This window comes from Ochotona curzoniae, unplaced genomic scaffold, assembly GCF_017591425.1.
Source record: "Ochotona curzoniae isolate NIBS_2020 unplaced genomic scaffold, NIBS_Ocur_1.0 contig_1071, whole genome shotgun sequence".
NCBI classification, from domain to species: Eukaryota; Metazoa; Chordata; class Mammalia; order Lagomorpha; family Ochotonidae; genus Ochotona; species Ochotona curzoniae.
This window is the reverse complement of record NW_024464939.1, coordinates 8,435,720-8,459,710: the sequence shown is the minus strand read 5'-3', so window position 1 is coordinate 8,459,710 and position 23,991 is coordinate 8,435,720. Positions and strand designations below refer to the sequence as shown.

General features: G+C 35.8%; 1 protein-coding gene across 15 annotated transcripts in view; it reads left to right on the top strand.

The window, feature by feature from the left end:
- Window positions 1–23,991, top strand: part of RALYL (RALY RNA binding protein like) — a 632,446-nt gene that overhangs the window by 213,960 nt on the left and 394,495 nt on the right. For 6 of the 15 annotated variants that reach the window (XM_040993906.1, XM_040993930.1, XM_040993841.1 and 3 more), the window contains one exon: window positions 7,223–7,232. The exons of the other annotated variants lie outside the window; for them this stretch is intronic. The gene's annotated coding sequence lies outside the window, so the exon portion shown is untranslated. The remainder of the gene's footprint in view (window positions 1–7,222; window positions 7,233–23,991) is intronic. 15 annotated transcript variants of the gene reach the window in all.

Genomic DNA, 23,991 nt, shown 5'->3' with positions numbered 1-23,991 from the left:
ACACCCAAGGAAGGGGAGGACTGGAGGGCATTTTTCCAGCAGTGCCCCCACCCACCAAAGACACTGTAATTGGCTAAAAGGCACAGCTATTCCCCTTGACCCTACAGTCATGTCAGAGATCACATGCAACATCCAGGTCCCCCACATGCATTCAGTGTCCCAAGACTTTTGGCAGTCCTCAACTGCTTTCCCAGGCCACATGCAAGGAGCTGGATGGGAAGTGGAGCTGCTGGAATTAGAACCCACGCCCATAGCGAATCCTGGTGCATTTAAGGCAAGGACCTTAGCTGCTATGCTATGGTGCTGGACCCCCTTTATTCTTTCTTAAAGGTGACGTTAGACTAAAATGATAATCAAGATGTCAGATGGTCATTGAATTGACTCTGGAATCTTACAATTTCCAACACCTGCAAGGAACGTAATATGTATCATACCTTCATTGTAGAAAAACCAGTGAAAGCTTGATTTCAATTCAGATGTAGCATCTAGATAATACACATTGTTTGGTCTTTTAGAGATCAATGCTGTTTAGAGGTAACTATCATTAAAAATGTAAGTAGAGTTCTTGTAAACGGATTCAGTTAGCCCCAATACAATTAAAGATTTTGTTTTTCCTCGACACTTTGTCGATGTCTTTGCGTATTGTCTCTAGAGATTTTGTTAAAAATGTTACTGTAATATTTCCTTACTTTTTATCGTTTTTTTAAACTCACAGACATACACACATGTACACAGATGCATCACATACAATGTATTCTGTTGAGAAGGAAATGAAAAAAACCTTCGAAACATGGAAGTTAATTTCTTAATGGAATTAGCAGAACTCTGATTGCTAAATTTTTTCATTCTTTTGATAAATTCCATGTTAAGCATGAAATAAAAGAGGCATTACTTGTGACTGCTAATATGTTTTGAATTATAATTTATGAATTTTGCTTAAGGTAGGACTAACACCATTTTAAGGAGGTAATTGCATGTTTTTGTCATGCATAGTACTAGGTTTATTCTTGCAACAATGTATAAATTATTTTCTATTTGTTTTAAGGTCATTTATGACCTTTTTTTTTAACCTAACAAAAGCCAAGAAATGGGAAATAAAACCATAACTCTTTTTGCTAGGGAAACACATGCGCCCTGTGTGAGAGGTGTGGAGAAGGGGCAGGAAGAAGCATATTCTATGGTTTAATGCTTCAGGCTTACAAAAGCATGGTGTTGGAATGGTAATTGGATTTCTGAGCTTTGCTTTTGAGAATAGACTGCTTAAATCATTGAAAAGGAAATCATTGCAGAAAAGAAGCAGGGTAGAATTGCACAGGCTGTTTGAGTACTTACAAAATAAGAATAACATAAGGAACAATGAAGAACTGGTTTAGTGCTGTTGAGATTTGACATCTTTAAAAAGCTGATATTGTAGCTGTGGTTTTGATCTTTATTCCTTTGTAGAATAAAGCCCCAATGCATTTTGCAACAATACTTTAAATGAGGGATGAAATAGCTGAGACCTGTAAAATGCTCAAAAGAGGGGAAAAACAGCAACAACAGCAGGTCATTTCCCCCAAATCCATATTATTCTTTTGTGTGATGTACACGCAGACACATCTATATGTCTGTTTTAATTTCTTTAACATGTTTCTATTGAGGTGATTGAATTACCAATATTAAATTGTTGGAGAACCTCTCATTCTTTCTCTTTTCATGCAGACTGGCTGGCACACAGTAAGTATTCAAAAATTATTTTGGTGTAAAAGGGGAAGTACAGATTTGGGAATAGTCAGGGAATAGGGAATGTTTAATGTTAACCTCATCAAATTTGCCCCTGAATCGTAAGCAAAATGTGTCTCCAATGTAGCAAAGAGTGCAAGGCAGGCCTCCTTGCTTCCTTTCCAACAATATAGTCTCTAAAAATGTGTACCATGAATTCCATCTCTTCCCACCCACCGCTTACTCAATTTTAGCATGTTTTTCAAAAATTTGAAGGAGACAACAAAGGATTAAAAAACCAGAGGTTGACTTATAGAGTAGTTCGCCAAACAATCTTGTTCAATTTTTCATGGAGATTACAACATAATTTTTTGCTTATCCTTTCTAAATTTGCCTCAGAATGAACATTTGTCTGAACCATCCTTATTGTTCAGTGGGTTTGGCTGCAGCCTGCAAGACTGAAATCACAAATGCTAGCCTTTTGAGATCCAGCTACTCAGCATCTAATTCAGTTTCCTGCTAAAGCACATAGCATAGCGTTGAAGATAGTCTAAGCCCTTCAGTCCATGTGATGACATCAATGGGGTTTGATGGTTTTGGCCTCAGTGTATCCTGACTCCAGTCTTTGAGATCACTGGGGAGCTAAATTGCAGAAGCAAGATCACTCTCTCTCTCCCTCTGTAACTTGCTTTTAAAATAAATAAATACATCTTTTTAAAAAAGGAAAGAATGGGATTTGTGTCTTTGCATAGTAGGCCAAGATCAGCCTTGTGATGTCAGTTTGTGCCAGTTTGTGTTCTAGCTGCTACATTTCCCATCGTGTTCCCTGCTTATGGACTGAAAAGCAAAAGAAGATGGCTCAAGTTCTTGGGACCCAGAATTCAAAAGTAAAACCCAGAAGGAGCTTGCTCCTGGCTTCACGTTGGGTTAGCATCAGCAGTTGAAGCTATTTGGGGAGGAGGGGAACAAGGGAATGGAGATCTCTCTGTCTCCCTCTCTATAATTGTCTTTCAAATCAAAGTACAATGTATTCTTTTAAAAAGGAATATTTGGTGAATGTATTAATCTTACTTTGAAAGTGTCTTAATCATATTTAATATGATCCTCTCAATAATTTTATTTTATAATGGAAAAGTGAAAATCATAGACGTGGCTAAGTGCTCTGGGTCACTTTGCAAGAATTTTGATGTCATTCTGGTTGAAAAATGTTCATTTCTCTTTATCATATACTCATTTATTTATTTAAAACATTTGCTATATTTGAAGATGGTGTGGAAACTCTCTAGAGAACATTGCTTGCATTCTGGAGTTTCTTTTTATTTCTCTCCTCTGTTGTTAAGTTCAAATGCAAATGTACCCTTCTCTTTGTTCAAAGAGAGGAAAAAAAGTCACTTACAAAGTGGTGATGTGCAAGGACTGGAGAATCTTATTCCCCATTAGAGCCTGAACTTTACAGAGACAGGAAGAACCACTAAGAGGAAAACCAATGAGTGTCAGTGGATCACCCTAGTGTAAAATTTAAAATTATTCCATGAAAGGATTTTCAAGGAGGAAATTTTAAAAATTATAAGCTTCATATTCTATCCAGAAACTGTAACTCTAGTCAAGGTCTATATCTCATGGATTTTGATTTTTTTGTTTTTGTTAATTATATGTCATCAGAGCAGTTTCCTCTGATGAAATTTTTCAATGACTCATTGATCATACAGTAGCATCATTTTCTTCAAGAAGGTTCTTGATTTTCCTTTTTCATTTCTTCAGCAACACATTAGTCATTCAGTAGTATCTTATTTAACTTCACGGTGTTGTTAATTTCTTTTTTCTTCCTGTTGTTGATTTTGTTCTGTGCCTTTTCTTTTAAGGGGATGAATAGTAGCTGTGTAATGGAGACTGTCATATCTAGCAACAATGTTATATAACTTCATGGCATTGTATATTTCTATTTTTCTTCCTATTGTTGATTTTGTACAGTGACTTTTCATTTAAGGGGATGGATAGTAACTGAAATGGAGACTAACATATCCAGATGTGAGGATACAGTGTAGTTTGCATCTCTGCTTCCAGAGAAAGATGGACTTCCAATGAAACTGTTTACTATATCTTGACAATAGGATTCTGGACTCTCTGCCATTGTCCATGCCCGCAATGATGGACATATGACTGTGTATGAAGAACTATATGTTAAGTAATGATATAGGGGAACTAGGTGAGAGGGGGGGACTGGGGAAAGAATAAGGGAAATCCCAGGAGCCTATGGAAACTGTCTCATAAAATGATAATAATAGTAACAAATTTGAAAATATTAAGAATATAGGTAACCAACATTAGAGAGTCACCTATCTAAGGCAATTTTTCCAATACAGTTTTCTCTTGAATTTTAGTATGTCCTGAGCTAGAACAGTGCCTGCTGCACCATGAAGTTGCATTCAAGGCTAACCAGGACCTAACCCTGACCCGGTCATCTGGGTTTCATGATATCCAATGTGGTTTCTGTGTGATGTTAGGTTTGCCACTTGTTATTCCTAAGTAAGAATTTCTTTGTGAAGTAGGGTGCCAACATTCAAAAAATTTCAGGAATTTTTCCTTGGCAGTGTAGCAGTGAAATCATACGGAGACCCTCAGTGTGTACAGGACCTCAGCTTTACCAACGCCAGCATCACAACAGCAAATGAGGTGAGCTCTGGGGTCATCTCATTTTACAGAACAAAAAAAAAAAAAGTATCAAGAAACAGGAAAAGAAGAAGCAAAGCAAAAGACCAATGCTGGGAGCCAGGCATGTTGGCTGCATAAATTGTGCATTGGAAGTTTACACTGTGTACTGTGCTAAATCTTATCAATCATCACAAAGTTAGGATGTCTGTTTTCTTAATGCCCAATAGGTCTTTGAAAAGATGTTCAAAATCACCAATTTATGAAGAAAATGCAAATTAAAATTATCTTACACCATTTGGGATGACTACCATAAAAACAAACAACAGAAGTTCTCTTTCTCCTTTAAACATCACCCAAACTCTTTCACCACTTTTGCTGCTGGGAAGCACAGTTCTACTCTCAAATTCTTTTTCATTTTAAGAACTTTTTTAATTGGAAAGGCAGATACATAGAGAGAAAGGGAGACAGAAAGATCTTCCATCCACTGGTTGACTCTCCTAGTGGCTCCAACGACTGAAGCTGAGCCTATCCAAAGCCAGGAGCCAGGAACTTCTTTTGTGTCTACCATGTGGGTACAGACAGGGTCCCAAGGCTCTAGGCTGAACTCAACTGCTTTCCCAGGCCACAAGCAGGGAGCTGGATGGGAAGTGCAGCAGCTGGGACATGATCCGGGTCCCTTATGGGATCCTGGCACATGCAGGGCTGGGAGTTAGCCACTAAGCTGTAGTGCCAAGCGCTACTCTCAAATTGTAAGCAGTCATTTTTTTTTTTTTTAGAATCCACTTATACATGCAATGACATAGTGTTTGCCTGTGTGGATGATTTGCACTTAATACGATGTCCTCTAGATTTATCCAATTTTTCACAAATGACAGGATTTTATTATTTTATATGGCTGAATTTCATTCCATTTGTAGCATATAAAGTGATCTATAGCCATTAACCTGTGGCAGAGAAATTAGGTTGACTCTATACAGGCTTCTGTGAATAATGTGATAAACCTGGGAATGCAGATATCTGTTGGATATACTGATTCATTTCCATTGAATATGTAACAGAAGTATTCTAACCCAATACAGGCATGTTGGCAGGGATCTTGGCAGATTCAAAGCCATGCACACTGCTGGTGCAAAAGTAAAACATGAGTCCCTGTGAAAAATAATGTGGAATTTCCGGAAAAAAAATTACAAAGACTCACCATATGAGCCAGGAACTACTTTTTTGTTTTTTAAACTTTTAATTTTATTTGAAAGGCTCAGTTACAGAGAAAGGATGAGGGTCAAAAAGAGAAGGAGAAAGAGAAACCCAACAATTACTGGCTTAATACCAATGTCCCCAACAGCAGGGTTTGTCCAAACCAGAGCCATGAACGGAAACTCCACCTAGGTCTCCCATGGGTGTGTCACGGACCTAAGAACTTGGGTCAGCATTTCCTTTTTTCAGGCACACTAGAATGAAACAGAATTTAAAAAACTGCTGGCCACTGAGCTACTACTGAAATGTACAAATGCAGCTGTTACAAGCAATGACTTAACTTACTTCCCCATAGTACCAGCCCCTAGTGATAACATTTTTGAACATTTGTCTAAAATAATTGAAATAAGAATCTTGAGGATATATTTGTGCTCTATTTATTGCTGTGCTATTTGTAACAGCTAAAACAAGGAAGAAAGTGTAAAATCCATCTGAAGGTAAGCCAGTGCAGAAAGACAAGTACCCTGTTTTTTTCTGACTTGTGGTACCTAAATATACCTAGCACCAAAATGTAATATACATGAATTAATGTGACATTTTGAGATATGTTCAATGTTTATAGCCTTTGTATTCTTGATGAACAAAGTGTTTTCTGCTTATTACTTGTTGAGTTTTTTATTTGGTAGAGGATCAAGCGCAACAATATGAAGTAACCAAAACATTTTATCAGAAAAAATTAAAAGTAAAAAAGGAAAGAAGATGAAAAGAATGGGGGAACATGGAAAGTATCAGTATGCTTTTTTTTTTAAAGATTCACTCAGATTTATTTGAAAGGCAAGTTTACAGAGAGAATGAGAATTGCAGAGAAGGTCTTCCATTTGCTGGCTCATTCCCTAATCACAGCTGCAGAGCTGAGCCGATGGAAAACCAGGAGGCAAAAGCCTTCAATGACAAAACAGGGAGCTGGATTAGAGCTGGAGCTGCGGGAAATGAATGGGCGTCCATGAGGGGTGTCGGCATTTTCAGCTGAGAATGACAGCTGAGAATTAGACAGCTGAGCCGTCTCCCTAGCCCAAACCTCCATGCTCTTAAAACTGTTTATGTGAAAAAAATATAAAATCTGTTCCCTTTATTTAAATATATAATACATAATAACACATACATAAGTGTATGTAATATATATTTTGAATGGAATATGGCTCAGTCCTTTAAAAGGAGGAAATCCTACCACAGATGAATGTGCCTGGAGGCCTCCATGCTGACTGATATCAACTAGGGCAAACACTGCAGACTTTCAATTACAAGAGGGATCGGACGGTCAAACTCACAGAAATGAAGAGTGGAATGGGTGTTTTAGGGCCTGAGGATAGAGAATAAGTAGGACATTTTTATTCATTGAATAAAACATTTCAGTTCTACAAGACTTAAGAGTTTTGTACAAAATCATGCCCATTGAATTCTACCATATGTTACACTTTAAAAATTAAGAATGTAGAGCCCAATGCAACGGCCTAGTGGCTAAAGTCTTTGGCTTGCATGCGCCAGGATCAAATAATGGCTCCAGTTTGTGTCCCAGTTGCTCCACTTCCCATTCGTCTCTCTGCTTGTGGCCTGGGAAAGCAGTAGGGGATAGCCCAAAGCCTTAGGATCCTGTAGCCATGTGGGAGACCCAGAGGAGGTTCCTGGTTCTTGGCTTAGCTCCGCCATTGCGGCTATCTGGGGAGTGAATCAGTGGTTGGAAGATTTTTCTCTTTGTGTCTCTTTTTCTCTGCAAAACTAGTTTTTGAAAAAAAAAATAAGAATGTACCCGTAGGATATTAAATGTTCCTACCACAACAATATATGTATGGATTGAACTGCATCTCCCCAAATGATTGGAGAACGGTGGTCTTGAAACCTAAGAATGTGACCTTGTTCAGAAACAGAATAGAAAATGCAGGTAACTAAGATGAGGGAATACTGAGCGGCTTGTGCCATAATCCAGTGCTAACAGTGTCCTTGGTGCAGTATCACCAGTGTAATGAGTTGAAGAGAGATGCCACACGAAGTTGGAGGTGTAGGCTGGAAATAACGCAGTTGCAAGCCACATGAAGGACAGAATGAAGGCCACTTCAGGAGCTCCGCAGTGGCAAGAAAGAATTGTACTTGGGTTCTCACAGGGAGCATGGTCTGGAAGCTCACAATTTCAGATTTGTACCCACCAGAACTACAATATAATAAATGTAAACACATTTAAATCATCTACATTGTGTTTGTTTTTTTCAAGAAGCTCCTGCAAACACGTATACATAAATATTTATAAATATATATATGTGTATATATATAATACTTATACAAAATTTTGAACAAATCTTCAGGTATAATAATTACTCAAAACCATTTGTTCATGTTCATAATGTTTGTATCAGAATCTGTTCTTATTGAAGTCTTTAAAATTCATACTCTTCTTACATATAACTTTCTAAAGTAAAATCTATAGAATCACAGCATCTTCCTATACTCCCTCGGGAGACAACACACAGCTGTGTTGGTGTGGCGCTTTATTTTTATTTCAGCCAAGTGGCAATGTACCCAGAACCCATCATCCATAATTCCTATAGCACTTACAATTTGTGACATTCAAATGAGTACTGGATCTATACTGCCTTATAGGTTTATTTTTCTTTCATATGTGATATATTCTTTCCATAGTTAGTAAATAATTACAGGATAGACATTATAATTTACACTTTTGTAAAATACACAACACCTAAATCAAGATGATATTGGTGCATAGTGTATAACATGCAAATGTATATACTCATATATAAGGATATTTTATCAATCTCATAAAATCTAACTTTTAAATCATATTTTGCTGCAAAATTTTTGAAATCTATACATAGTTTTACAATGGTGTGCTTTTTCTATTAACTGAAGATCTGCTATATAAGTGGACAATTTTTGACACAGAAAATAAATTTGTTTTAAAATGCTGCTTTACATGACTTTTTAAAAACTTTCTATGTTTTTATTTGAAAGGCAGATTTACAGCTGGAAAGAACAACAGAGAGCTTTTGCATCTGCTGGTTCACTCCCCAGATGGTCACAGCAGCCAGGGCTGAGCTGATTCAAAGCCAGGCGACAGGAACCTCTTCTGAATTTCTCACATGGGTGCAGAGTCCCAAGATCTTAGATCATCCACCACTGCTTTCCTGGGCCACTATCAGAGAGCTCTATCAGAAATAGAGCATCCTGGACATAAGCTAGTGCTCATATGGGATGCTAGTCACACAGCATGGATGGTTAGCCTGTTAAACCATGGCATAAGACTCTACAAATTTTCTGAAATTCACAGGATTGTGTGTGCATTTTATATGTATTTATTACAAATCTTATACTGTATATTTTTTTCTAAAGCTATTTTAGTATAACCTTTTATTCAGTGTCTGGTTATCGGATTTTAAATTCACATGTAGGAACCTTGATTAGTCAGCTCAATCATGTTGGCTTCTCAAGGAGAGCATGGCAGGGACTTAATTTGCTGAGATTTTAGTTACAAAAGAATCTCAGCCTAGATAACTCAAAGGAAGAGAAAAGTATTTTCACATAGTTCTAGAAGCCCCAATTCCAAGATCAGGGTGTTTGCAAAGTTGCTTCATTCCAAGTGCTCTCTTGGAGAAAGCAACCTTCCCATTTTGTCTTCACATGGTCTTCCTTCTGGGTCTGTGATTAATCCCCTCTTCCCAGAAGAACACCAGTCATTCTAAATCAGGGCCCATCATGACAGCCTCATTATTTCACACTTATCTCTTCCCATCTCAAATACAATCCCTAGGGGTAAGACTTTAACATGAATTTGAGATCACACAATTTTTCAAGCATTGAATATAACATAAGCTGTCTCTGAATGGATTCTCAGCTGAGAACCTACTAATGATGAAGTTCTCTGAAGGCCAAAAACGCATAGAGTAAGGACCAGTGATGCCGGCATCCCATGAAGGCAGAATGATTGAACCCTAGCTGCTCCACTTCTGATACAGCTCCCTGCTAATGGCCTGGAAAAGCAGTGACAGGTTGGGCGCCTGCCATCCCTGTGAGAGACCTGGAGAAGCTCTTGGCCCCTGGGTTTCTCCAGCTGCAGATAAAGGTGTTTCTGTCATTAGGCATTAACCTATAGATGGACAGTCTTCCTCTGTGTGTGTGTGTCTCTCTCTCTCTGTTCAAGTAAGCAAATAAATATTTTTGAAAAGAAAAGTCTTATAAGATATTTGAAGATATATGGAGTGATATATTTTAGCCTGATGCAACCATTTCAGAATGATCACGTTGCATCATGTCAACACATAAACACATGCAGTTTTTGTTTATTAAATGCACTTAAATAAAAAATAATGAGCATGGATAGCTAACACTTTCCTTTCAAAATAAATTTAAATCGCAGTAGTAAGCACATACTAATATCATGTTGCATCATTATATTAATATTTTATGACCTGGCAGTTTTCTTACAGTAGGAAAATAATTTCTACACTTGCTTACTAAAGAGACTTGAGATTACTTTTGATGTTTATTTTGCTGAAGCATCTTATCAGACTAGTAACCTATGCTTTGATTTGAATAATCTATTACATTAATTGATAATATCTAAGAATAATGAACATTAAGCAGGACTAATTTTTGAGTGTATTAATATTAGCATTCCAAAGATATGACCTAACTTCATGCATTGCCCACATCAGCTTTTAGAAGCAATGAATATGCATAATTTCTTAAAATATGGACAGTTTCTGTTTGAAGATCTTTGAAGAGATAAAGAAAAAAACACAAAACATCTAGTGTGGAAAAAGGAAACATTTACATTTTCTGATGTGAATGAGTCTGTCATCTTAGCACTGTGGTTATTTTACTCTATGTCAGAACTTACTTGCCTACACAGCTATTAGAATTCAGAACTAAATGTAATTCAAATTTTTTTCTGTATGTGAGAAGGAATGGGAGTCTTCTTTAAAAAAACACACCTACTGGAGGCATAGCATTATCATTTCTATTAGAAATGATAGTAGAGATCTTAAAAATCTTGGATGAAATTTTCTCTAAGTGCAGATCAGACATCTTCTGAAAAGAATACTAAATAGGAATTTTTAGTTTTCGGAATTTTAAGAGAAAGTAGAAAAAGAACTATCTTCCAAAAATCCTTTTAATGGATTCCAGATGCATACATTATTATAAGTAACTCTAGATTACTACAGTGCTATGATAATTTTTTTTTACTTTGTTTTTTTTTTACTATTGGTAGTAAATATGTATGTGTGTGTTCTTGGCTAAGAACATATTTAATTAGAAAACCTGTGAAATATTTTAAACTGTCCAAGGAGCTGTATAAAAATGAAATCAGATGAGGCACTTTGTTTACAATTTGTCATGCTATCTTAACGTATCATAGCTTGTAATGTTCTCATTGTTTCTCAGGGATGGGGTGTTTAGATTATCCCTACTATCTTCACCAAAGAAACTAAAGCCAGCTCTTCTTCTGTGAATTCCATTAATCTTTAGCTTTAGAACTGACCTCCTCTTTGACTCCTGAGAAAAGGAATCGATTTTCAATCCTTAACCCAGTCTTTGCTACACACTTTTGGCACCATATCACCTAGATTCACTCCCTGAGAACTCTTCTCAGGTGCAAATGCAGAGTTAGGAAGAAAGGATGTTTAGAAAGGATGTTCTCTGGAGACACTGTTGCTGTGGACAAAGAATGTCAGAGCTCTTACTCCTCCTTGCTCTTTTTGTTTTTTCTTTTCCTGGTTTTGACTGCCAATTATCCTGAATGCAATATCCCTGTGTGACAGGTGGGTGAGCACTTTGAGGATACTGTAATTTCCTGCCTAGAAACACATAATACAACTAGCTGTATTTTTAAGTGTGAACTTTTCTTAAAATCTGGTTTACCAGAACCACACTTTGCTTTGCCTTTTGAATAATCTTTTTTGAATTTATGTTCATATAAAGTATATACAAATCTGTTTTAAGGATATAGTTTTCCTTAAACATGAAGGTCAACTTAATTGTCAGAGAAATTTTGCCTATCTTGATGTATAGGGTGTATTCACAGGTTTCACTGACCGATGTCCTAATTTTAATAAATAAAAAATCATTATAATCACTTTTTAGTTACAATTATTATTATTATAACACTTCAATGTGTTTACAGGAGTTTTATACTTAAATTTCTTTGTAATTAATAATCCTTTGATTCAACTATGGCAGATTCATATGGGATAATCTTTCGCTCAGGAATACTGCACATTCTCACTGTTTAGCCTGAATCTCAAACCTTTGTAACAAGTGTAATGCATAATGATACATGCAGAAACGATTAAATCACGGAAACAATTTAAATCAGCATAGTAGTTCAATTAAGAGCCATATTAGTTCATAAGGTCTACATAATATTTTACATTTATAAATCACTATAATTAAGACAGAATTTTGGAACAAACTATGAAATTTTATTAGGGAGAAAATGTTTCCCTCATTTCATGCAAATTAGATGAGATCTTAGAGTGTAAGATAAGTCATAATTTGCTGTCTTCAAATGGTTCTATTTCATTTTCAATTTAACACAAATAGCATTTTATTTGATATTATAATATTAGTTTTTTTTTTTAGAAATTAGAAAATCATCTTGTCAACCTATTACATTTTTTTTCATTTTGGGGATCCATTATATAGTGTAATTGCTTTTAGTTTTTAAAACATTTTAAGACATTTTAAATTAATTTTTAACAGATCCGCTGTGATTTGTAGAGTCTAGGAGCATAATGATGTTCCCTCCTCCCTCCGTACTTGCTTGTTTTTCTTCCTCCCTTCTTTCCTGTTTCCTTCCTTTATTCCATCCTGTTTTTAATTTTTTTAGACAGCAAAGTTTAAATTCACATTACAGTAAAAAGATTAATATTTCACCAAGTAAAAAATGAACAAATTATAAAGATCCTGGTTTAGTGAGAATACAATGATTGTAAACAGACCATAATTGTAAACAATAACTGAATGGAAAAATGGCCATTTCATCCATATGCAGTGGATTTTAAATAACACATTATTAAACCTATTGTAGTATAATATTTTAAACCATTGATTTGGCAAAGGTATAAAACAAAGTTTCAAAAAACTATGTAGTAATACTCATACACACAGATATTTGTCCCTTTTTTTCCTTTCTGAATTTTTCTGCTCTTACATATAAGAGAGAACATGAGGCATTTGTTTTTCTGAGCCTGGCCATTTTGCTAAAAATAGTAGATTTTCATTCTTTTACAATGGGATAATACTCCATTGTTTATATATGTCACAGTTTCTTTTTGCATTCATTTGATGTTATCTGCAACATCTGAGGCTAGGCCAGGCCAGAGAGAGAGGAGCCCCCACATGGGTGGCAGTGCCCTAACTTGTGCGATATGCCACTGCTTTCCCAGGCTCATCAGCAGGGACCTGAACTGGAAGCGGAACAGTCAGAACTCAAATTTCTGCTGACATGGGATGTGGTTATCACTGGGTATCACCCAAAAGACTTGAACACAATGAATCTATGAGATATCTGCATCATCATGTTTTTGTAACACTTTACACAAAAGCTTCAGCTAAGATGTGAATCATGAGATGAATGGATAATGAAAATACGGTATATATAAATAAAGAGGGTATTATTCCAAAAGTGAACCAGAGGATAGAAGATCTCTCTCAAAAAAAAAAAAATCTCTCTCTTTCTGTAACTCTTACTTCAAAATAAATAAACAAATATCCCTTTAAAGGATCACCTGGCACCAGTATTGTGAAATAATGAGTTAAGCTGCCTCCTGCAGTTCCCAGCATCAGATATAGGTGCTGGCTCAAGTCTCACATGCTCCTCTTCTGATCAACTCCTTGAAAACAGCCTAAGAAAGCTGTGCAAGCTGGTTCAAGTCCTTTGGCCCCATGACTTCTGGCTTTAACTTGGCTGATCCCTGTACAGTGCATCTAGCTGGGGATTGGGTCTGCAAACGGAAAATCTCTGTTTTACAGTGCTGACCTATGGTGTGCTGTTGTTTTATTTTTTAAGAAAAAAAAAATATTTCACTAAAATAATTAAAGTATAAATAGCCTTCAAACTAGCGTGGAATTATGTATTTGTGTATTTCTTTTAAAATGTTTCATTTGATTATTTCATACTTCGGAAAGATTCGTTTTGTGGTTTGATTTCAATTTCTGTGATTTTTAGAAGACACTGAGTTCTCTGCAGGATCAAAATAAATAAAATTGGCACCTGTGTTCAGATTGCTGAGAATGTATCAGACACACTGAGGTGGATTCCTGAATGTATTTGTAGGTGAGAAACAGGCCAGAGTATAGTCCAGTAACTGAATGGCTGATTTTGCTGATTGGTCAGCTTGGATTAGTAAGGCCATTCATCTTGTATAAGCTTAAACAGACTAAAACATGCATTTCTGTAATGGCAAAAAAAAAAAAATAGGCAAGGAAATACTTTGCGGGTCGTCTGTTTAAAAATGAGGACTAGTTCATTTTGGCATTTGCAATAAGATTCTAACTAAATTTTTCAAATTTAAGTACTGCATACAGAATCTATTTGCCTTAATTTTTAAATCTTTGCATTGGACCTTTATTCTTTGCTTCTGCTCTTACTCCTCATCCATCAACTGTTTTACTTCTACATGTTGGGAGCATTGAGACGATGTGTAGATAAAAAGTCAATACAATCAAGTTCCTTGCCCTCCAGATTCCAAGGTACTGTGTGTGTTGGAGTCCCTTGAGAAGGAGACAGAGGAGACAGAGCTTGAATCAGCAAGTTCAGGAGTGTGTCTGAAGCCTTACCCACACAGCATTTAACATGAGAAAAAAAAATATCAAACTTCAGTTTGATTGCAAGTATGAGAGATGAGAGAGCATTTTTGTGGACATTTGTATTGCAGATACCCAAGTAGGAAATAGAAAAATAAAACTAGGGTTTAATGAAGAAAGAACTTGTATATCATGCTATACGTATGTGTGCCTACCTATTACTTACTTAAAGTGAAAGCCAATATAATACATTCATTAAGTATTGGTTTGTGGAATTAAATCACATAGCTTCCAGCCCTGATTCTCACAACCCCCTTCTGAATGCTCCCCCATCCCCTTCCTTTAGTTTCCTCTTATTTAACAGAAGATGTTAGAAAACCTGCCTTATATGACTTCGTAAATGGGTAATATGTTCCTGTGTGTAGATCTAAGAAGATCATGGCCACTTTGTGAATGTATAAGATAAATCAGTCATTACTACATTGCTCTGTAACTTTTTCTGGCACTATGTAGAAGTGACCAATAATGGTCTAATTTTCACAAAAGGAATTTATTCAGTGTAATGACAAATTTCACATTACCAGGAGATAAATGATGCCACATAACAACGTCCCATTGAAGGCTGTAGTTTTCTTCAAGGAGTATATGAAGGCATTGCCCTCAAATGGACCCTAATAAGCTAAACACTGCCAAATGAAGAAAAAGGTAATACCTAATATGCTAAAAGTATTTATAATTTCATTAAATATTTGAAAATACATCTTACAGCCTGAAGTTTCTGTCTAATGGACCCTGAGCAATAGAATTGGACATTTTCCTTGCAGTACACTATTGCACTGGTAAGCTCACGACAGACGAGTAGAATAACTCCTAATATTTTTGTGAAACTTGGGTTAGAAGGGATAAAGTAAGTGCCCAAACTCACTGCTGGAAAAGCAATCAGTTACTAAGAAAATGCTTATATTTAAGAAAAAAACTCATAAAAGTTTATTATTAGAGATATTATATACTTTCTATTAAAAGATTAAAGTAACTGCCATTCATTAACAGTTATCAAAGGCCACACTAACATTCAAAGTTGATTTTTAGGTTATTTAATTAATTCTCACAACATGATCAAGGTAGCTTTACTTTAAATATCAGAAATATCTTAGAAAAGTTCAACATTTTCAAGAAGTGTATTTTTCTTATTGTATTTCCTGATTTTCATCAGTTAATTGATTTTATTTTAAACCGCTGTGTTATATCTCTCCATATAGTTACATAGAAATATAGTGTGTGTAATATAATGTATACCTGAGTTTCTACTGAATTCCTTTATTTTGCTTACTTGAAATGTGGTTACTGTAATTGAAAAACATGGGCTCCCTCTTGTGACAAAATCAATGACTCTAGCTTCCCTTTTTGGCAAACTGTCAACAGTATTTTATATTTTGCAAAAATTATAATTTAAAATTAGTGAATCATCTAGTATACACTTTTCATGAGTAATTAATTCTTCCTGTTATAATAAGATAATATGTGAATATTATATGTGTTAAAGTTTATATAATACAACAATTGGATTTCTGTGTTGTGTTAAAAATACCAGGAAAAGAGGAAAGGACCAATTTGATATCCTTACGTTTGTATTGCATGAGCGTTACTATTTTTTAAACTGGAGAAACTAAATTGTTTTATGTAATATTTTGATTGGCATGTCAAGTTTTGCTTTGTAATCCTGATAAATCCTTAACTTGATGGGTGTGCTTATCTGTTTTGAAATGCAAGTTAGTCATTGTGATTGTTTCAGCATTCCTGAGGGAAGCAGTGTGCACTAGGAACTGTTTGGAAATTCACCTTGAGATGCACCAAGAAATAGTTAAATTTCCAATGATCCTATTAAAGTATTTTATATATGTAAGCCGAACAAATCTCATAGATTTCACAACATAGATTTAGGAGGATAGTAATACTTCACGTTCTATTTACCCTCCTACTTGCATTCGTTATACAATCGCTTCCTTCTTAATTCCCTTTTGTTGATTTTTACAATTACGTGAGTTTAGTTGGTTTCATTATAGTGAAATAATTGTGTTGGGTGTGCCTCTGTATGACAGCAGAGTGTTGTGGTGGAGGTAGTAAATGCAGATAAAATATGCTCAAGGACCTAGCTTTAAAAGGATTTTTTAAAAGATTTATTTATGTTTTATTGGAAAGTCAGATATACAGAGAGGAGGAGAGACAGAATGGAAGATCTTTGGTCTGCTGATTCACTCCCCAAGTGCTTGCTGCAGCCTGTGCCAAAGCCAGGAGCCGGGGAGCTTCTTCCAGGTCTCCCACATGGATGCAGGGTCCCAAGGCTTTGGGCCTACCTTGACTGCTTTCCAAGGCCACAGGCAGGGAACTGGAAGGAAAGAGGGGTAGCCGGGATTAGAACTGACCCCCATATGGGATCCAGACAAATGCAAGAAGAGGACCTTAAACAATAGGCTACTGTTCTAGGCCCTGAAAGGATTTTTTAAGATCATCTCAATTTTAGGTTATGAGTTACGAGAACTGAATTTAATCTTGGTTCTCTTATGAACTCCCTCATGGCTCTGGGCAAGTCACTTTTCTTTTAAAGACATTAATCTTATCAATATTGTAATAAAATAATTATGTTAATTGCACCAAGTCAACTTATTTTCGGTACACATGCATCTATGTGAATAACACATTCTCCTGGCTCACTGTAGTATTAATTTAGATATGTCTGTGGAGTGATAGGGCAGGGATTTCAGTGGCATCAGGATGTGAGTATCAATATCAAGAATAAGGGCTGTACAGACAGCCTGGGTTCAACACAAAGCTTTGCACCTAGGCATCATCCTGCAGGGGAGATTCTTCCAATTGATAATAACTAAACTGATTCTCAATTTCTACTAATCAACTTCTATAAAGGCTACAAGTTTCTCATAGGCAGTAGGAGGATCAAGAGTTGAATTTTATTCCTTTATTCATGTTAACATTTGTCATTTCTAATTTATATGTTTTTTGAGTATTTATTTTTATTTAAAACATAATGATATGAGATATGGAGAGCTGGGAGACGGGGAGGGACGCCGGTGCTTGAGCCAGCCCCTGTTGGCTCTCATGATGCACATTTGCAAGAAGCTGGATAACAAGTGAAGCAAGCAGGAGCTGAACACTGGCACACTGCACAGTCCACAGGTTCCCCAAGGGACTGCAGATTCTGTGCCAGACATCTTCCCCAGTGCTTCTTATTTTTGTCACTTGCACACCACCTAGCATTTTGCAGGAGTCATAAACTATAGGCTGTGCATCTCACAATTTCAAAAAAGTAAAATACAAGTCCCAGCAATACACGGTCTCTTCCGCAGACATGGCTCTCTCTTTCTGTCCCTTCTATTACTTGTCTGAGTACAGGAGACGTCTGAGTTTGTGACCCTAATTCACATGTCAGGGACTGTTTTTCATCACCTACATCACTGATATTGGATTTGATTCTTAGAAATTATATGTTATCTGGACACTCGAAATGAACCGCAAACTCCTCCAGGGAGTAACTGTCGTTGTCTTTAGCTACTTAGGAACACACCACTGTTATTAATCTGCATGTCTGATTGTGTGTTTTCTTCTTTCTTTCTTTAGCTTTGTCTCCTTTTTGAGTGATTTTGTGGGAATAGCCTACTTGGTCTTGCAGATCACTTTTCTCTCTGAACTGTATTTTGGCTTCCTGATCTGTACCCAGGACATCTCTCCCTCGCTTTAACAAGTCTCTTACTCAAGATCTGATTTGTCTGAAGGAGTGAATCTATTTCAACCTATGAGTGAAACAGGAGTAATGGGGTGGTTATCACCGGTGCACTCACTCATTTAAATTAAAAATATTGATTTAATGATTTTAAGGCATTAATTATATCTTTGTTGCCTCAAAAGAATTGGAATTGGAAGACACATTGTGGCAGGCTCAGGATAGAGAGATGACTCTGATTATTCAAGGAGAAAAGAAAACACAAGGTAATATTTTATTTGAGCAGATTAATATGAACAGCCAGTGCTAAATCTGCATTTACATTTGTGTTCATCTAAAAAGTTCTATTGTTTGTTTTCTCCAATATTAATGAATGTTTTAGGATTCTGTGAGAAAGGCTGAAATACAGAAAACAAGCATATAGTATATGTGATGTTGCAGAGATAGAGAAAGAATATGTAACCTTTTCTGTAGAAGTAATGCAGGCATGGAAGAGAGAGACAGAGATTGAGAACAGAAAGATCTTCTATCCTTTGGTTTATTTCTAGGTCACAGGGACCAGGGCAGAATCAGTTCAAAAGACAAGAACTCCATCCAGGTCTCCTACACGATTAGCAACAGGCCAGTTATTTTGCCAGTTTCTACCCATTTTCCCAGGCACAGGGCTTCACGTATTTGTTGTAGTAGTAATAGTATAAATTATACTAGGGGTTCCATAAGGCTAAAGCATTACTTGCCATGTACACGTGTGTGTGTTTGTGTGTGTATGTGATATTCAGAGAACTTAAAAGTTTCTTAGTTTTGTTAATGATGCATGAAATAATCAGAAATCCATGAAAAATTCCACATCATAACTTCATTTGAATAGTATTCATTCCTTACATACTTTTTAAACAGATCAATTTTCCAGTCCCTACATAGTGCACCATCTATTACAATAAAAATATACTAGATTTAATTTTTGTCTTTCCATGAAATATACTGTTTTCCTTCACTAAGTTCAGTTATTAATTTTATTCTTCCCATCTCAATCTTTCAATTTGCTCATAACATGAGGAAATAACTCAGAGAAAGTTCCACATATATTGTATGCATATTCCTTCTCTACTGTATCTTAGTGTGGCATTTACAAAATTATATTGAAAATATAGGTAGCAGTCTCCCTTTGGTAAATTGCTTTATACAAAATTAAGGCAACACATCTTACTCCAGCCTATGTCTTCACATCTGAACTCAGGGAAAACATTCATTATTAAAAGAGGCAAAATAAAGAAAGAAGCAAAGAAAGAACTAATTATAACACTGTCCATATTTCTGCATAATTGTGTATGAAAATGCCCAGAGCTATTTGAATGTATGCACATACTTAAATGTTACAGAATTTGTCCAGAAAATATCATTTAAAAGAAAATAGCACATATTGCTAGCTCAAAATTCTCTAAAACTAATAAGGGAAAAATACAATTTGGCTGTGATACAGTTTACTTCTGTAAGTGAAGGAACGCCTGCTAAGAAGACAGCCGGTATGAAGGGCTCAGAAGAACTGGGAAACTTTTGACAGGGAAAATCAGAAATGTACAGTCCAGTGACGAATTAAACTACTGGGAGTAATAATATGGGCTGATGCACTCAATATAGCAGTAATGCCCTCTGAGAAGGATTGGAAATAATTCAGTTCTTCCAGACTGCATGGAAGCTAAATACAGTATGACAAGAAATAGTAGCAGTACTCATTATGTCTGATTGCTAATTACCCCTTTGAATGATTCAGTTATGCCTGCTACTAGATAATTAGTTTAGTAATTTATGGCTGCAGTGCAAACTAGTATTTTAATTTGCACAGCACAATTTTCACAATACCTACAGTTCACATAATATCTTCATCTTTTTATTCAATTTTAAATTGCTTTTGCAAAGGCCTATAAAATAGCAAATATTCTTGTATTTTTCCCACATGTATCTCATGCAAAAGTTAGGCACTTTATGCAATTCTATTTAAACTGAAGAACAATAACATCTTATTAAGCTCTGTTTTGTTATGTCTAATTTGGCCTTTTTTTTTTTTTGCAAAGGAAGTGAATTTTTAAAAAATCATTCCAAGTAAAGACTCAACAGTTGCCACATTTCATGTTCCAATGAAGACATTAGATAGTTGGTAATTGTCCTTCTCTTCTTCACATTTTGCTTCATACATGAAATTCTCTTTATGCTGAACATTTTTTAACTTATCTAGGAGTTGCAAACTGAGTCTAACTGACCCAGGCCTTTTTTGGTGCACAAGAAAGACAAAAACCGCTTGTGTAAAAATGAAACATTTCTATATCCTCCTTGGTTATATGGAGTTAATCCAGACAATGAGAGTGGAACTTAACCACTGTGAGAAGCATACTGAGTCTTATACTGAGATATAAGATCTAAGTTTATAGCACAAAAGTATTGTGTCATATCTTGTAAACATCCCTAAAGCCTTTACATCGCTTCCTAGATTTGATAGGGATGTAAAACTGAGTCTGATAGAGGGAGAGATGGAGGGAGGGAAGGAGGCAAGGAGGGTGGAAGGAAGGAAGAGAGAGAGAAAATGCTGAAATAATGCAGATTTCAACATAATATATGAAAATTTCAATTCAATAATGTTTTCATTTGTGCACATTTTGAGCCAAATTGCTGAGTGACATTATAAAATAACATTTGAATTAAAACCATCCTTGTCTACATTCTGGATTACCAAGCATGAATTCTGAGTAACAGACAGAGAAAGTACCATTTTAAGAAAATGTAATGAAGACTAGATGTCTTTCACAATGAGATGCCATTAGTGTACATGCCGTGCGTTCTACTGCGTACTTTTTCTCTGTAATCCAATTACAAAGTGCCTGTGATGTGTGTTTGCTGTTTTGTTCTCATACCCGATACTTACCAGAGCTGGATCAATGTTCTAAAGGGCAGTCCTGACAGTGTTATTTCAGTGAACATCAGGCTGGGGTTTATTACAGACGGAATCTATGCCCTTTATTGCCAACAGTCTTACTTGAAATATGTGTTCCTTGACCCATTTAATAAATGGTTCCCCACAGACAGGGCAGTGTGATTCTTCTCTTTCTGTGTAGATGCTTTAATTTTTTTTCTTACCCATAAGGCAGTCTGTCTAGCCATCAGAGCATCATATTGACCTTTCACTTTGTTCAGGGTGACAGTTGGTTTGTTTTCAACGCTTTTTTTAGGTTGCTAACTAGAGTTCAGTTTTGTGCAGTCAGAATTTGAGACAAGTCCACTCTCTTCAGATTTACATCAATTCTCTTTCACTAGTTTTAATGGTATTTATGTCCTAAAATGAAATGTAGCCTTCAGAAAATACATAAATGTGTACGCAATCATGGAGTCAAAATGTCTGAGGTTAGACTTTTATATTTATAATATTATAAAACTCAATGATATATTATTTGAATTGCATTATAAAATTATTTTTGTTTTCACCTAAGAACATTGGTTACCAATATAAAATGATATGTTGAAAATTAATCAGTTTTTGAGAAAATCATGAGATAGCTGCAAATCCTATATTTGCATTACAAATAAGTCAGCTGAAACTATTTCAAGAATTAACGAAATGCCCTCACAGCTCTCAGAATTATGTTATTCACAGAATGCTGTGGAAATTGCTGTTGAACTTTTCATGTATTTTTCTGTACTTCTTTCATGACCTGATTCTTGCTAAATATAAAATGCAATAGAAAGATCAAAATATCACAAAGAAAGAAACAATATTTCGTCTTGTGTAGTAGGAGTGTATAAATAATTAAGATATTATAAACAGGTTAGTCCATTTCCTGATTTTTTTGATGCTGATATTCTGGGGTTATCTTTATCTTGTTCAATGTAATGCTTAAAATAGATGCAATACAGTACTTCCCACTGTGTCTCATCAGAGTCTTGGAAGAATAAATTCGATTGTCAGAGAACTTTTTATTTCTGGGGCAGGCATTTGATTCAGCAATTAAGATCTCAGCTGGGATGCCTACATCCTACCTCAGTGTCTCGATCAAAGTTCAGGCTCTGCTTCCAGCTTCCTGCTACACCCCTTACCACAAAGCAGAAAAAATCTTGAGTAGGAGGATCCCTGTCTATCTATGCAGGGAATCCAGAGGGAATTTAGGGCACCTGGGTTTGGACTGGCACAGGATGACCATTGAAGGCATTTGAGGAAAGAATCAACAGATGGGAGTTTTTTATCTCTCCTTCTACCCATTTAAAAGAACATTTAAAAAGATTTTTTTTAAATCTTTGACTGTTATTAATATTTTCATTGTTTTCATCATAATTGCTAGATATTTGATATTACATTATATCATAAGTTACTTTTTATTACAAGATTTTAAATTCAGTACACATGAACATGTGTCTCTCTGTATATGTGTCATCAGAGTTCTTGATAATTTAAATGTTCACTGACATATATAAATCCATACCCTTAAGTCATGATGTTTCTAAAACAGCAGATTCTTCAATATGCCTGTCTTATGCTTGCTATTTATGAATAGTGAATGTTATGATGATAAATAGTCAATATTTTATCATGATATTTATTTACTTTTCATATGAAATTTATTGCCACCAACTAAGAATGTGTTTCAAATGACAGATGATATACATAAGATTATTTCAGAGTTCAAGTCCACTGATTTTAAGGTATTATGAGAGAAAGCAATGAATACTTATAATTTGCAAGCAAGTCAAAAGAAGAGACTGCAATCAAGCAAAAATATTCAGGCGATGCAGAGAATGGAAAGGACAATTAATTTAATCCTGAACAATTGTTTTGGGCTCATGCTGATTTTGTCTGCATTCAGGAACATAGTGTCAATGACACAAACATCTTTTATTCAGAAATGGATTAGATAAGCATGCCATTTCATTAATATTATCTCAAATAACGTATTTCAATGACTTGAAAAATAAAAACTTGTTTACTTGAAAAGCACATACTTCAATCAAACAGAACATTTAGAATATGAGGTAGAAGCGAAACTTTGCCCTGCTCTTTGCAAATTCCTGTGAATTAATTTATGTTTCTAAACCCTGAGTAACACAGTTCTAAACATTAAAAAATCGCCAGTTATGACGTGTATAAACTCACATTTAGAATTTACATACATATGAAAATTTAAATACTTGCATAAGTCTGATGTCATAAGTTGGGTTATCACTGGTCATAAGGCAGGAAGAACAAAATTATGCATTGACAGCCCATTGTGGTAGCTTAGCGGCTAAAGTCCTCACCTTGCACAGGCCAGGATCCCATATATGCACCAGTTCTAATCCCGGCCGCCCCTTCTCATCCAGCTCTCTGAATGTGGCCTGGGAAAGCAATCAAGGATGGTCCAGAGCTTTAGGACCCCTCATCCACATGGGAGACCCAGAAGAGGGTCTGGGCTCCTGGCTTTGGATCAACTCAGCTCTGGCCATAGAGGCCACTTTGGTGAGTGAGTCGATGGATGAGAGATCTTCCTCTCTGTCTCTCCTTGTCTCTGTATATCTGACTTTCCAATAAAAATAAAATAAATCTTAAAAAAAAGGGTATGCATTGATGTTGGATGTCTGTCAAGCGTGTACCTGTAGGGAGTGAAAATAGCACATCTTCCAGAAAGGGTGATAACAGTGAAGAATGCCATTCTACACTAGAATCTGATTCTAGAGATACAAGGTGTAGACAATGGTAGCCCTAATCAGGTAAACAGAAAATTAAAATTCTAGAAGTTAAATTTGTTTGAGAATCTATGATAAACATTTTTGAAGCATCTGCTTTGATCTTGTAAACTTTGGTCACAAAATGTTTTATCCCTAAAAATTGCTGTGTATAGAAACAGCATCCTAGGCAACCTGAACTCTTTGTCAGA